The sequence below is a fragment of the Notothenia rossii genome (assembly GCF_949606895.1).
Source record: "Notothenia rossii genome assembly, chromosome: 9".
NCBI classification, from domain to species: Eukaryota; Metazoa; Chordata; class Actinopteri; order Perciformes; family Nototheniidae; genus Notothenia; species Notothenia rossii.
Window position 1 is genome coordinate 45,434,545 of NC_136907.1, and position 13,957 is coordinate 45,448,501.

The following is a 13,957-nucleotide window of genomic DNA, read 5'->3' on the forward strand; positions in this document are numbered from 1 at the left end:
TGCTTTTAACTTCAATATTTAAAATAAATCTTCCCGGGGGAGCATGCTCCCGGACCCCCTTAGAGGAGGTGATGACCCCCCTAGAGGATGTTAGGTCCACGTTGTTTACATGCTTATTTATACAATATGTATGCTTATGCTAACATCATAAGACAAAAGTTGATTCCGTGTTGTGTGTAGTTAGAACGCGCTAGAGTGAGGGGGGCCCCCAAGCCAAAGCTTGCTTAGGGCCCCCAAAAGTCTAGGGCCGGACCTGCCTTCTGGGTCCAGTTATTGAATGGAAGGGGCACATTTAATGATGGACAAGGGAAACAAAGATAGTGTTAAAGATTTTAAGTACACAAAAAAACACAAAATACCATTATTGTTTTTTGTTTTAATAACTTGTTTTTAAGAAAATAGAGTAAAATAGAGATACATGTGTAATGCTTAGTGAGACAAAATAAAGAATATCTTTGGTTTGACTTTTAAAAGCTACATTCCAAATAACAATTTGTTATAAACAAGCAGACTAAATACATGTTGACACAACACACATGTGCATATTTGGTAAGTGTGTTGTTGTGTACTGATGCTCAACATTGTGTGTTCCAGCAGACCTGATAAACAAACCACCATATGTCAGCCTTAAAATCTCAGAATGTCAGCCAGATAGTAAATCCCTTTCCCGTCATTAATTAAATTACTGCCATATTTTTGCATAAAGCGTTCAGCTCAGGGTCAGAATGGTAAACAGACAATATGGCACAACATTTGGTCCGAGGTACAGCTGACCGTCTCCCCTTAGTTTCTCATGTTGATGGAGGCTCTTCTGTCCTGTGGATCTGTGTGCATGCTGTCAGATTAAAAAAAAAAAACACAAAAAAATATTGGCGCTACATTGGAGCAGTGCAAGAATGCTATACTTATTTCTATTGGCCTCCTAAATATATAAAAAATAAACAATAGTCCAAACTAGGTTCAGCCTTTTCACTAAAATCATAATAATAATAATAATAAATAATGTAATGAAAATAACAAAATCTTACACATTTTAAAAATATGATATACTTTTAAAACCTTTTAGAATAAATGCATTTTTATAAACGCTCTATGACTAATACAAATATGGTTGTATTACTAATTATTGTTATGTAATTTCCCTTTAGAAATGCCCAACGTATTACTTTTTAAATGTCATTATTTATTTGTATTCATTATTTATATTTCTTCTTTTCAACAACATTTATATTTTGTTGTGTTTGTTGTGTAAATGCATTCTTTTTGACCATTGGACAAACACAGGATAACACACATTAAAAGACCACTTTTATTATAGTTGAAAAGTAAATGCAATTGTCAGAAGTAAATACCTAACGTTTGGCTAATTCAAATGTATGTCTCCATAGCTAAGGTAAAGGGGGTTAATATGAATTACTATGATGTTTAGAAGTCTGATTTTGTCACCTATCTTTTAAGACTCATAAAATCTTGGGGCATTCACCAGTGGGTTATTTACTGACAACAGACCTTTTTTCAGGGCATAACCAAAAACCCATTGACTATGCGATGAGGGTGGGTCGAGGGATTGGGACTCATTCGTGCACCACTCTATTGAGACACCAGAACTGACCTCTGACTTTAGGAAGGTAGGCTGGAGGATCATCATCTTATCATTGGGGGCTGGATAGGTTGAAGGTTTTTACACATCAGCTAGATGGCCCACCACCAATTGGAGTCCTTTCTGGATGAATTGTCCCTATCCGCAACACACTCTCACTCCATAAACGTCCAGGAGCGACGCTTGGTCCGGGTCCCCGAGGCGTGCAGTTGGGATGCTCCTAGGCTCCTTCAGCTTCATAAAGGGACACAAATAGCTTTCAATTGATTGCAATGTATTCCCATCAGCGGGAATACATCCCATCTCCATTTTCCATTGGATAATGGAGAATTGTACACCCGGAAGTAAGTATTCCCCTTACTGTCGATTGATTTGACTTTTAAATGTGTTATATTTTATGAAAACATTTAAATATTAAGAGTATATACAAAATAGGAGGAAAGTAGAAGGTCAATGATAGAAATATAGAATAGAACATATCAAGAAGATACTGTAAACGGTATCTAGAATAATAATAATAATAATAATAATAATAATAATAATAATACATGGGACTTGTATAGCGCTTTTCAAGAGACTCAAAGATGCTTTTACAGAGAATAAAAAAACAAACAAAAAAACAAAAACAAAGAAATACAAAAAGAGATAAACAAAACAAAAAATAGGGGGGGGGTGGTCAGTGGTTGAATGCAGTGTTGAACAGGTGGGTTTTGAGTGATGTTTTGAATGCTGTGAGGGAGGAAGAATCTCTGATGGATTGGGGTAGTGAGTTCCAGAGGGTGGGTGCAGCAACGGAGAAGGGTCTGTTTAGAACTGAATAAAACAGTATGGTGCCGGATGTAAAAATATATTAATAGGAGGATGTGCAAAACAGACAAACTAATTTGCTTTATTTAAACATTTATTTAAACAGATCTGCACTACTCAGATTTGCATTACTCATCGACTAAAAAACACCAGATTATCCTTTTTAATTACACAACATTGATTGGTTTAAAGTGTGCAATGCTTTTGTATTTTTCACCTTCAATTCGGAGAAACAAATATTTTTTCTGAGTTTAGCATGGCAGAAGACACTACACTACCCAGAATCCCCAGCTATCGTTTAGGACTACACCATGTGCTCTGTTTGACAAACCCCGTGATTAGTTCTCAAGCTCTGTGATTGGATGTTGGAGTGGCAGTGCGCGAAGTTTGCACGCGTCAAACAGCACTTTGAAATGGAATGAAACCCATCGACGGCACACTATCAAAATCAAGACTCGAACGTGTCCTAAACCGTCAGGTTTACAGTGTTAACCTCTTAAGCCCTGAGCCTGTTTTTCAGGTTTCAGGCTCCAAAATGCCACTAACACAGCAAAGACTATATATTCACTTCTAAAAGGGGTAAATTAATAATCTTTTCTCTCAAAGCAAGGTTACATCTGTGAGTTGGATGTAGAAGTGTCAGAATCAATCTAGATGTTTTTATTTTAAAGTAAATTCAGATGAAACATAGTAAAAACATGTAAATTATAATGTCCGCCTAAAAAAAAACATTACTTATAGTGAAAACCACCCTTGAATGATGGGTTAGTAGACTAAAAGCTTTAGGAATTCAAACTATAACATATAATAAGTACCCTGTATCAAGATTGATGCAAAACAAGTGAAATTTGACCTTTTTAGAGAGGTTTAGAAAAATAAAGTCCAGGCGGACTCACCTCTGGATAATTTGGGAACCATCGGTTCCATTTGACCTTTTTCACTGTAAAAATAATGACATTACTTTGAATTATCACTATAGCTATTAATTCCATCCAAATACAACTGTTGTGAACATTTTTAAAATTTAAAAAACTACTCTGTTATCCTCTTAGGCCCCACAATGCTAACAGTGAGCCTCTGGATTAGCCCTGAGCGAAAAATGCTAAACTATTACTTCACCGGAAATCACTCCTAGTTCCCTTATTACTTATCCCAGCTGCACATCCAACGTATCGTTTATGATCGTAAAGACACATAATCTAACGGTGCCCACCTCAACACTGAAAGATACACACTTGCAACGTTATCAACAAAAACGTAAATCAAAAGCAGTGGCGCTAGGTAGCTACACAATGCTAACGTGGCTTACCTTTGTCTTTGTCTGATCTAAACTGGTCTTCAATGGCATTAAAACGATAACAACGATGATGTAGTTAATCCATAGGTTAATATCCAATGTGGCTTTTTCCCCTTTGAAATGTTCTGATAATCTATAAGAAATAAAACTGCAATTCCGTTATCTGCTGTCCGCTCTGTGCTCCGTGCACTCTGGGTCCTGCAATTCCTGCTTCCTTACGGTAGTAAACAATAAATGAAGTCGGCTGCGTAATGTTCTTACGCTGGCTGGCATTCTTCATACTTTACGCAGGACCATATCTCTGGAACCCATTGGTCGATTTGGGTGATTTACACCTTTTTCTTAACCAAAATATCCAATAGAATCGAGGGGCAGTTCCCAAATCCACGTAGCATTACCATAGAACCATATAATAGAGAAGCAAACAAAGCACATCTGAAAGTACAAGCCTGGACGGCAAAACTTTATACCCAGTATATTGCCATAAATACGATGGTGGATTATCAATAAAAAATTCTACGTGACACAAAGACATTGGATTAACCTTGAGCGGCGTCTTTATTCCGGTGAACACAACTTTTGATCACAAATCAAAAAAGGTAAGACGTAATTATTGTAATATTTTTGAAACCGGATGTTGTTTACTTTCTCTTTTCTGGCTGATAGCTCCGCAATTCGGGGTCCTACAGTGATGACATTACATGTGTGGAATCTGTGGAGTCTCAGCTTTAATCGGATATCTTGTTTGTGCAGTGACGATAAGTAATAAGTGCATTGCTACCGTGAGTGCTGTGCAAAAGTCCGTTAGCATTAGTTAGCATTTTTTCGCTCCATGTTAATTCAAAGGCTTGGTATTACTCTTGTGTTTCTTTTAGCTGTTAGTTAGCTGAGTTTGTTATCGTTAAAAGGGTATGGAACAGTAATAGTTTCATAAATGTTAAGAAGCCCTGAGACATAGTCTCGTAAAAAAAACGGTGGGGGGGGGGGGGTCCACTGGGGGGACCCTCGGGCTTAAGAGGTTAACAAAATAAAATATACTGCTGTTTCTGGTTTAGTTTACGACGGATATATTTAGTTATTGTTTTGATATTTGTAACACAAAAGCGATGGAAAAAAAAAACACAGCAACACAGAAAAGATGGTCTTAACATGACCCAGCGGTCTAGTAGTTAATACAAAACAATAATATCAAAACAAAATATTACTACTAACTTTATTGTGAAATTAAAACTGAACGGTAAAGGAATAGTTTCCGGTCTATTCTGAGCCCGATCTCTGTAGATAAATAAAGAACTACGACAGATGTGTAATATTTAATGCAGCCGAACCATTTATTACAATGCATTCATGTGATGACTTTCAAAGAGTAAAGCAAGCACTGCTGAATAAAGTATGATTTTATCTTTTAGGAAACGTTTTTTTTTCATATGGAATGCAGTTGGAGGTCAACCAATCACAGAGCTTGAGAACTAAGGTTTGTCAAACAGAGCACATGGTGTAGTCCTAAACGATAGCTGGGGATTCTGGGTAGTGTAGTGCCTTCTGCCATCCTAAACTCCCCAAAAATGTTTGTCGAAGGGGAAAAACACAAAAGCATTGCAGACAATTTAAACCAATCAATGTTGTGTAATTAACAAGGATAATCTGGTGTTTTTTAGTCGATGAGTAGTGCAGATATCACTGTCAAATCAATCGACAGTAAGGGGAATACTTACTTCCGGGTGTACAATTCTCCGTTATCCAATGGGAATGGACGTTCACATTGCCTTTAAGGGCAGGCGACACAAACGAATGCCGTGCCTCATGAGCGTCAAATCCCGCCGCAGATGGGAATAAATTGCAATCAGTTGAAAGCTATTTGCGTCCCTTTATGACGCTGAAGGAGCCTAGGAGCATCACAACCGCACGCCTCGGGGACCCTGATCAAGCGTCGCTCCTGGACGTTTATGGAGTGAGAGTGTGTTGCTATCCGGCTGTGACACAACACAACAGCTTCGTTACACAACATGAGCTTTCAAAGAGAGTGGAGACTGTGTGGGATGGAAAAGATTGGATGGGAGACAAATAGACCTGTGTCGTGTAGATGGGAGGCTGAAACTGTTAAACAGTAAAACTGACACTATGAAACTCACTTTTTGAATGTAACCAAGTAAAAGTGGTGGCCAACAGGACGGACATACTGTATACAACTGAAAACAAATCTCATTGGCTGGAAAAAGGGGGAATTGAGTTTTGTTCAAGAACCATGTCCCAGGAGCGTAACGTTTACTCTGCCATGCTTACATTTTACATCCGACAAAAAACACCTGCTTCAGGATGTACTGAAAAACAAAGCAACCTAGGTTCTCTCCACACAAGTTGCACAAGCAGCATCTAATATATAAAAGATAATAACACTTCCTGTAGACAGTCTGGGGATTTCTCATATCATATATCTACAAACACCTCACACCTCTAAACATGTTATATTGCTCATGTCCTAATTTCCAGAGGCTCTGTAGAAACCAGCTGACTCACCATCACAATCTAACACCATTGGGGGATACAGGGCATCCTAGTGGACATTACGACCTGCAGGAGGAGGAACAAGATAACCTCTGAGGTCATCTCCACATCACTGCCTCCATACTTTATAACCTCGGAGAACGAGGAGAGTCAGCACTATGGCAACCAGGACACACACACACACACATATGCATGCACGCGCGCACCGCACACACACACACACACACACACACACACACACACACACACACACACACACACACACACACACACACACACACACATGCGAGTGACCATTCTTTCCGGATCCCTCATCTTGAAGTCAACAATTGTTTGAAAGTGTTTTTGGTTAGATGCCTAAATGAATGTAAGCTCAGGAGATGTTCATGTTTGGTTCTATGACCCCACTGGTGAAAATCAAACGCTCCTACGCATCATCAAACAGCAGTTGCTAACTAGTGACTATATGAGACTACTAAGCGTCATCACGCCAACATTAGCCACCTTTTGCTTAGCGGTGGTGATGCGCAGCCGTGCAACCGTAATGTTGCCTACAGCCTAATGCTAGCTTTTAAATTCTGGCAATCGCATTTACACATTCATAATTAAAAAAGTGGCATTTACATATGGAAGTTATCCTGCTGAAAAAACTTGTAAGTATCAAAAATGTGTGTTTGCCACAGCTCTTATTTTCTTCAATATTTTGAAATCCATTTGTCAAGGGAGCCCCTTGCAATGCCAACTTTTGCTTTGAAACTGATACCAACATGTATATTTAGGACAATTACAATTATTTGCATACATTTAAATAAACATATTTGATAAGGATGATAAGTGTAAAAATCCCATTAATTTTTGTAGAGGGAGACCTTGTGATGCTCACTTCCTGGCCCTCTCTGCTCCACTCTATTGTTTATGTTTTTTTTTACTCTCTCTCTCTCTCTCCCTTTCTCTTTAAACTATTGTGACAGTTCCATTGTTCTTGATCACAGATGGTCTATTGTTCTCTGCCGTGTGGTCTGAACGTACGTGACAATTACCAACCAACAGTAAAAACAACACTTCTCTCAAAAAAAGGAAATAATAAAAACATCTGATACAGCTGTTAAACTGCACTGTATTGAATTGTATTTCACCCTTTAATTACTTTGTAATTGCATTATATGTTTTAGTCTTAGTTCAGCCCCTTTCTAAACTTAATTTCTGATTGCAATAACAGGTGAGTAATTCCCAAAGATGCACAAAACAAGATGCATTGTGGTACATGTAGTTTATAGGCCATCTACTTCTGTAAAGTGGCATGTAACCGTATAATAAACGTATTATATTATTTGCAAGCTTTTACGGGGCCACATAAAATGAAGTCGCGAGCCAGATTTGGCCCCCGGGCCTTGAGTTTGAGACCCCTGACCTAAATGACCTGTGTGCCGCTAACAAGCTTATCTCTTAAGGCCGCTACACACCAACCTGAGACCAAAGACCGAAGGCGTCCCGACTTTTACCTCCGCTACGTCGTCTGCGTCGGCTTCGCCGCCCGCCTACGCCGCCCGCCTACGCCGCCCGCCTACGCCGCCCGCCTACTAACACACCGCAAAGACTTCAGTTGACGAGTGGCAATAACTGTCCTTACCAGCAGGCAGCGGTAGTGTGTATTCGTCATTCAAAAGAGGCAACAAGAAGAAAGACTATACACCGAGATAAGAAGAACAGACTGCGTGATATGAACAAACAACAAATAGCGTCTGGATTCCATTTTCACTCTCTCGTCGATCGAAAACATGTAAACATAAAAAAGAAACTCTTGCATCCGGGTGAGATGAAAATGAAAAAGATTAGCCGTCTGTGTGTGCCTTCTTATTCGTTTGTTTTGGTCCGCCAATCAGAGTGATTTCTTTGTCCCTACTTTCTTTGGCCTCCCGCGGCCGATTCAACAGGTGTGAAAATGTGCCATAAAGAGACGACGGTGCGGGACACACCAACCTGAGTAGGGCGCCGTGAATACCCGACTGCCTCTGACGGCCTCTGACTCCCAAAATCGGGTTGGTGTGTTGCGGCCTTAAGGAACCCCTAATTGAAAAAGACAGAAATCAATTCTACCCAGTACACATATACCTGCAGTGAACATGGTAGGTTAGGTTCCTGGAGAACAGCAGCTATGTTTTTTCTCTGGCTTAGAAAGACACATTAAACATTTCACAGTTCTCTTAGAGCAAATGACTAAATGTTTCAAGTTAAAAGAGACTTCTCCAGAGATAAGAAGAATGTAAATGGCAAAACATTAAGAGACATTCTATGTAGCAATAGGTTTATTAACAAGGGACCTTTTTGAATGGATTATAGAGAAGGTCTGCATGGGAGTGATGCTGAACTAATCCCAGCAGAGGGGGCTCTAAGAGAGGAAATGATCCACACACTAGCTCAGTGTGTGACTATCACAAGTCATTGTACTTTTCTTTCAATGTCAGAGTGTTTAGAGAGTCAGCTGAAGTGGAAAAGATCACAGTCAATGGCGGAAGAGTTATGGAAGGTTCTGCTACTATGGCTTGGATATTAAAAATAGGACACACAGGCTTTGTGTAAGAGTTACCTTTAATGATTATAATGACATTTAATGGTTGTATCACAATGATGACAATCATGCTTGTAGACCTATACTAGACAACAATTGTATTATATTTCATATTTTTCATATTTTCTTGGTTTATGTGACTAATATTAACAAATTCAGAAGGAAAACTAATTGTTATTTCAAGCTAAAATCGGTTATATAAATGGATATTTTTCATCATTAAAATAAATTCTTCAACTTTAGTGATATACATGATTTTAGATCTAGCCAAAAGACAAATTTTCGTCTGAATTAGTTCCGAAGAATTTATTGTTATGTTATCAATGTAGTGATATTAAACTAGATATATATTCTTACATTCATTTTCTAATATTAATATTGCATATGTCGTTAAGTGATTTCATTTTCTGGTAACTTGCCTGCCTGTCCAGCTGTTCTAATGTTAGCTTTTAACCATAAACATTATATAGACATTATGATGATCATCAAATGATATAAAAAAATTGAACTGGAAGAAGATTTTGTAAAGGAATCAATAGTCCAGCCGCCAATGTTTTTGCAGTACGGTGATTAATCAGAAATATTGATGATATTTGATTCCCTCCACACACACAAACACAAACACGCACGCACGCACGCACGCACGCACGCACGCACGTACACACACACACACACACACACACACACACACACACACACACACACACACACACACACACCCCCACGGCTCAGAGTAGTCTGTTGATATGTGTCATTGATCCTCCATTCATTCCTGGAGCCCCCCAGCTGTCAGTCACTTCCACGTTACTGCATCACCAACGGCTGCAGAGTCACAGGAAGCTGCAGACGCCGCTCTGCGCTCAGATCTGTGATGTGCCATGTTCACTGCTACCAGAGGCACCCAGGACAGAACACACTGACCCTGAGTCAGATCCTGATGGGACACGCAGAAGAAGTAGGAAAAGAGAGGGAAAGATGGGGGGTGGGGGTTACACTGAAAACGAGATGTTGACTTTATTTAAATGCATATGTCAACAGATTACACATCATTGTATTAGGTTAGTTGAAAGCAAAAATATGAAGTTTAAATCAAACATATTAGGTTCAATTTAATATTGTTGTTTTCAGCTAACTTAATACAATTTGCTGATATAATACACTTTATTAAAGTCAATGTTTGAGTTTGTTCAGTGGACCTGCAGGTTTCTGGGAGTTTGTTCCAGATATATGGAGAATTGTGTCAGGTAGGAAAAGGAAAAAGATGGTGAAGGGATAAGGAAAGGATTTTTGGAGGTGACAGAGGAAAGGAAGGACAAAGGGAAGCCAATCAACAGGGAAAGCCTCTCAGATCAGACCCGCACAGATCTGCTCTCACAGATTGAGGTTCTGATTAATTAGAAACATAGGAGCATATTGTTTAGCCCCCAGGGCAGACTCATACAGTAGAGAAGCTACGCCAAAGGAGACGGGGGTGGGGTCACATCTCCAGCCAGCCACAGAGATATCCAATAAAGGCTGGAGGGGCCGGGGGCGGGGGGCTACACTTCCTCATCCAGGGATTATGCAGCTCAATCAGACTAAACAGATTATGTCTGACCAAAACAGACTCAACTGGGAGGGAGATTAACAACTATTTCCAAATAGTTGTGTTGGGGGAAAACAATCAGCTTTGTGATTAAGAGGAGAGCTACAGGCATCAAATGGCCCACAGATGTAAAAGCGATGGTTTTGTAAGATAAATCTGTCTGTAAATCCTCTCAGATCCATTGCTTTCAATATGTTTGGGGAGTTAGATAGTAATTGGCTTTATTTTACTAATCCAAAGACAGTCTCCAAAATCCAATTAGAAGCACAGAAAATATAATTAGAAATCTGTAATGAACATTAATCTATGTTAAATGGATATAATGCACAGATCACTTTTTAATACACAAATACAATATTGCATGGGATTAAGAATACATTGGCTTGACATCTAATTATGAAGGATTGTTCAAATATATTTTTGTTGTTATATTGATACATTCTTATGTGTACCAGACCTTAGTCTAGGGTAAATGGCACTTCATTTTGAACAAATTGGCTGTTATTACAGTAGTTGTGTTGTTACTAATGGCAATGTTGCTCTCCATATCTGGGAACAAAGTCAGCAGCATTTTTTCCAGAGTGTCTTAACCACATGAACACACCACACCACATAACTTTTGGCTAACCTCCTTCTTAGGTTACAAGCTGTTTTTTGTTGCTTGTTAGACGTCTTTAAAATGATTGTCGCTGCATTCGAGGATCTCAGTAATTAACTTAGTTAGCACAACTAACATAAATAATAAATTAGCAGAGTTGAATATTGGTGTGGTCCGACTAAAGGGGCTGTTGGTAAGGGAGTAACAGAACGGAAGACACTGATTGCTCCCCTCATGCGGTTGTGCAGTGATGATGTATTTTTGTGGAAGCATCCTCCTTTTTTTTCCAATTAGATTTTGGAATATGGCAGGGAAAAATATATTTGGCAAACACACATTTATGACACCTCATTTTGTTCAGCATCTCCACATATAAACACCACTATTATAATAGTTAAAGTACATTTTAGTGGTAAAAAGCTAACTAGTACTAAAACAAACAACGTCACGTCACGTGCATCACCACCGCTCAGCTAAAGGTGGCTAATGATGGCTTGATGATGTTTAGCAGTCTCATTTAGACACTTGTTAGCAACCGCTTTTTTCATGACCTATAGAAGCTTCAGACACTCATCAGTGGGGTATTTAATGACGTATGTTATATTGTAGAACAACATTTTAAAATCTCCTCAGCTTGTGTTAACCACAGACCTTATTTCAGACATACCAAAAACACATTCAGAAAACATTGACTTGGCAGGACGCAGAAGTGGTAAAATGATGACTCATTTTCAGGTTTTACGACTCATTCCTGAACCACTCTATATGCCGTCTAGGCCTGAGGCGTCTGGTCTGATCCTATAAGCAGTATTTATCTCACTCAGCATTTCATAAAACATTCCATTTTTAGCTTATCGTATTCTATTTGACTTATATTTGACTCCTCCTGCATTACTTGCACATTATTTTTGTCTCATTCTATTGCACTGCTTTATTTCTACTACTGTATGTTTATTCTTGCACTTTTTAAAATTGTTTTATGCCTTTTATATATTTATATTGCATTGTTGGAGGAGCCTGGTACTTAAGATTTCCATTGCTATAACCGTAACTACATATGACAATAAAGCCTTTGAAATTGAGTTTGAAATGCTAACCTCAGTCACAAAAATGTGTTTGACAAACAAGCGACAATGATCTTACACATGTTTAAGTCAAGTTATTGTGCTGAAATGAAATTACCAGCCATATTACGGCTTGTGTTTGGCCCCTGTGCGCGGCGGTGTGTGTGTGTGTGTGTGTGTGTGTGTGTGTGGGGAGTGTGGGATGGAGGTAAGGCTGGATGATGAGTGACACCCTGAATGTGCATTCCACTTGATTTGCTCTGTGCTTCAATTCACTGATGGTAGTCCTTTCATCCTATTAGCTCCAAATTCCTATTACTGGGTCTCTAAATGCGTGGGCCCCCATATCAGGGCCGGCCCCTGCTGGGAGGGCATATGGGCTGCTTTGTTGGCAGGAAGGGAGTGTGTGTGCAGGGTCCACCAATCACTGCCCTCGCCTGGGGAGTTAAACAAATTGATTGGCAGGCTAGTGGTGGCCAGTTCCAGACACTGTGGTCGCTATTCATCTCAGCGCAGAGCTCTGAGAGGCTCAGAGGAGTCGTAAAGGGGGATCGCTTATTCTTAAACATACACTTCCACATTTGGTTACGACACACAACAGAGCCTCAAATCCTCGAATGTACTCCCAGTTTAATGTGGAATGTAAGTGTGAACACCAGCAAAGAGCAGGGAGGAGGTTTGAGGATTTGGAAGCACTGCTGGGTGCTATAGAGCCCCATTTCTTTACACCCTGCCTCAAAGAGGTGCCGCCTTACATCTCGTATTGTCTCTTAGGATCCAGTGGGAGGGGCCCTTTACAGCCACACTGCATCACTTGGGCTGCTCCACTCCTAGTTCTAAAGCACATTTCTAGAAAGTCACAAAGTTAAAACTGAAAACAAGGGATAAAGAGAACATTAACATTTCCAAAGGATGTAAGCTCTCTTGATCTGTCAAAGCCACTTTCTGTTCAAAATCACAAAGGGACTATAAAAGCTAAGAGTTTTTTAACTTAGTGATCAATACGTTTTTTTAATTGTTGTTCAACAGTCAGTGTTTCTGTCTTTATTTCCAACTCTCTGGGACTATGCACGGTTCATATCACATACTACAAGACCCATCATCATAATATATTCTTACTGATTTAGGACTGTGTACTCAAAGGATATATTTTGTTAATGTCAAGTTTAAATGAAGTGTGTCTCACACTTAACAAGGTTTGAATTCAGAAGGTGTATGGTTGTATTTTTCTCTTAAAGGGAAAATAGGTGTAAGAATATTTCCTTTCTAGCTTTTGTGGATCTATTCTGTTGAATGATCACACAATGGAATGAGAAACCCCACTCGACACACACAAACACAACACTGGTTGATTTTGCACAGTCATCTTAAAACTGTAAAAATGGCTATACCTTTCACATTAATAACATGTTGTCTATATTATTACACTGTCTATTTTTCTTTCCGCTATGCTGCTGTTTATACTTTTTATATTTCTCATATTACATTACATGTTGCCTGTTAGGTGCTTTTATCCAAAGCGACTTACATTCTCAACACTGTGGGCAATCCCCACAGGAGCAATTTGGGGTGAAGTGTTTCAGGGACACAACGACATGCTGACTGCAGTGGGGTATGAACCTGTGACAGCCTGATTCGAACACCAACACACTAGTCCACTGCGCCACACGCCTCATATGTATTTTTCATATATTATACGATACATTATACTGCACTTTACTGCTTCTTTTGCACTTCTGGTAAGATGTTAACTGCATTTTGTATTCTTAATACTATGTGCAATGACAATAAATGACTCAAAAAGTGGTTTTGAGTCATTTGTGAGAACAACTTTTTGGCTGTGAGGTGGTTAATATATTTTTGAAGAGGTTTGCAATGTGCAATTACACTGCCTGTTAATATTAAACATTGTGCATTATACCCTGGTGCAAT

General features: G+C 39.2%; 1 long non-coding RNA gene across 1 annotated transcript; it reads right to left on the bottom strand.

Moving 5' to 3' along the window:
• Positions 1–372: 372 nt before the first annotated feature.
• LOC307018220 lies at positions 373–4,041 on the bottom strand. Its single transcript, XR_013802375.1, has 3 exons — positions 3,717–4,041; positions 1,613–1,834; positions 373–835 (listed from the first exon to the last, which is right to left on the bottom strand). It is a non-coding gene; the product is annotated as an uncharacterized lncRNA (long non-coding RNA).
• Positions 4,042–13,957: the final 9,916 nt, after the last annotated feature.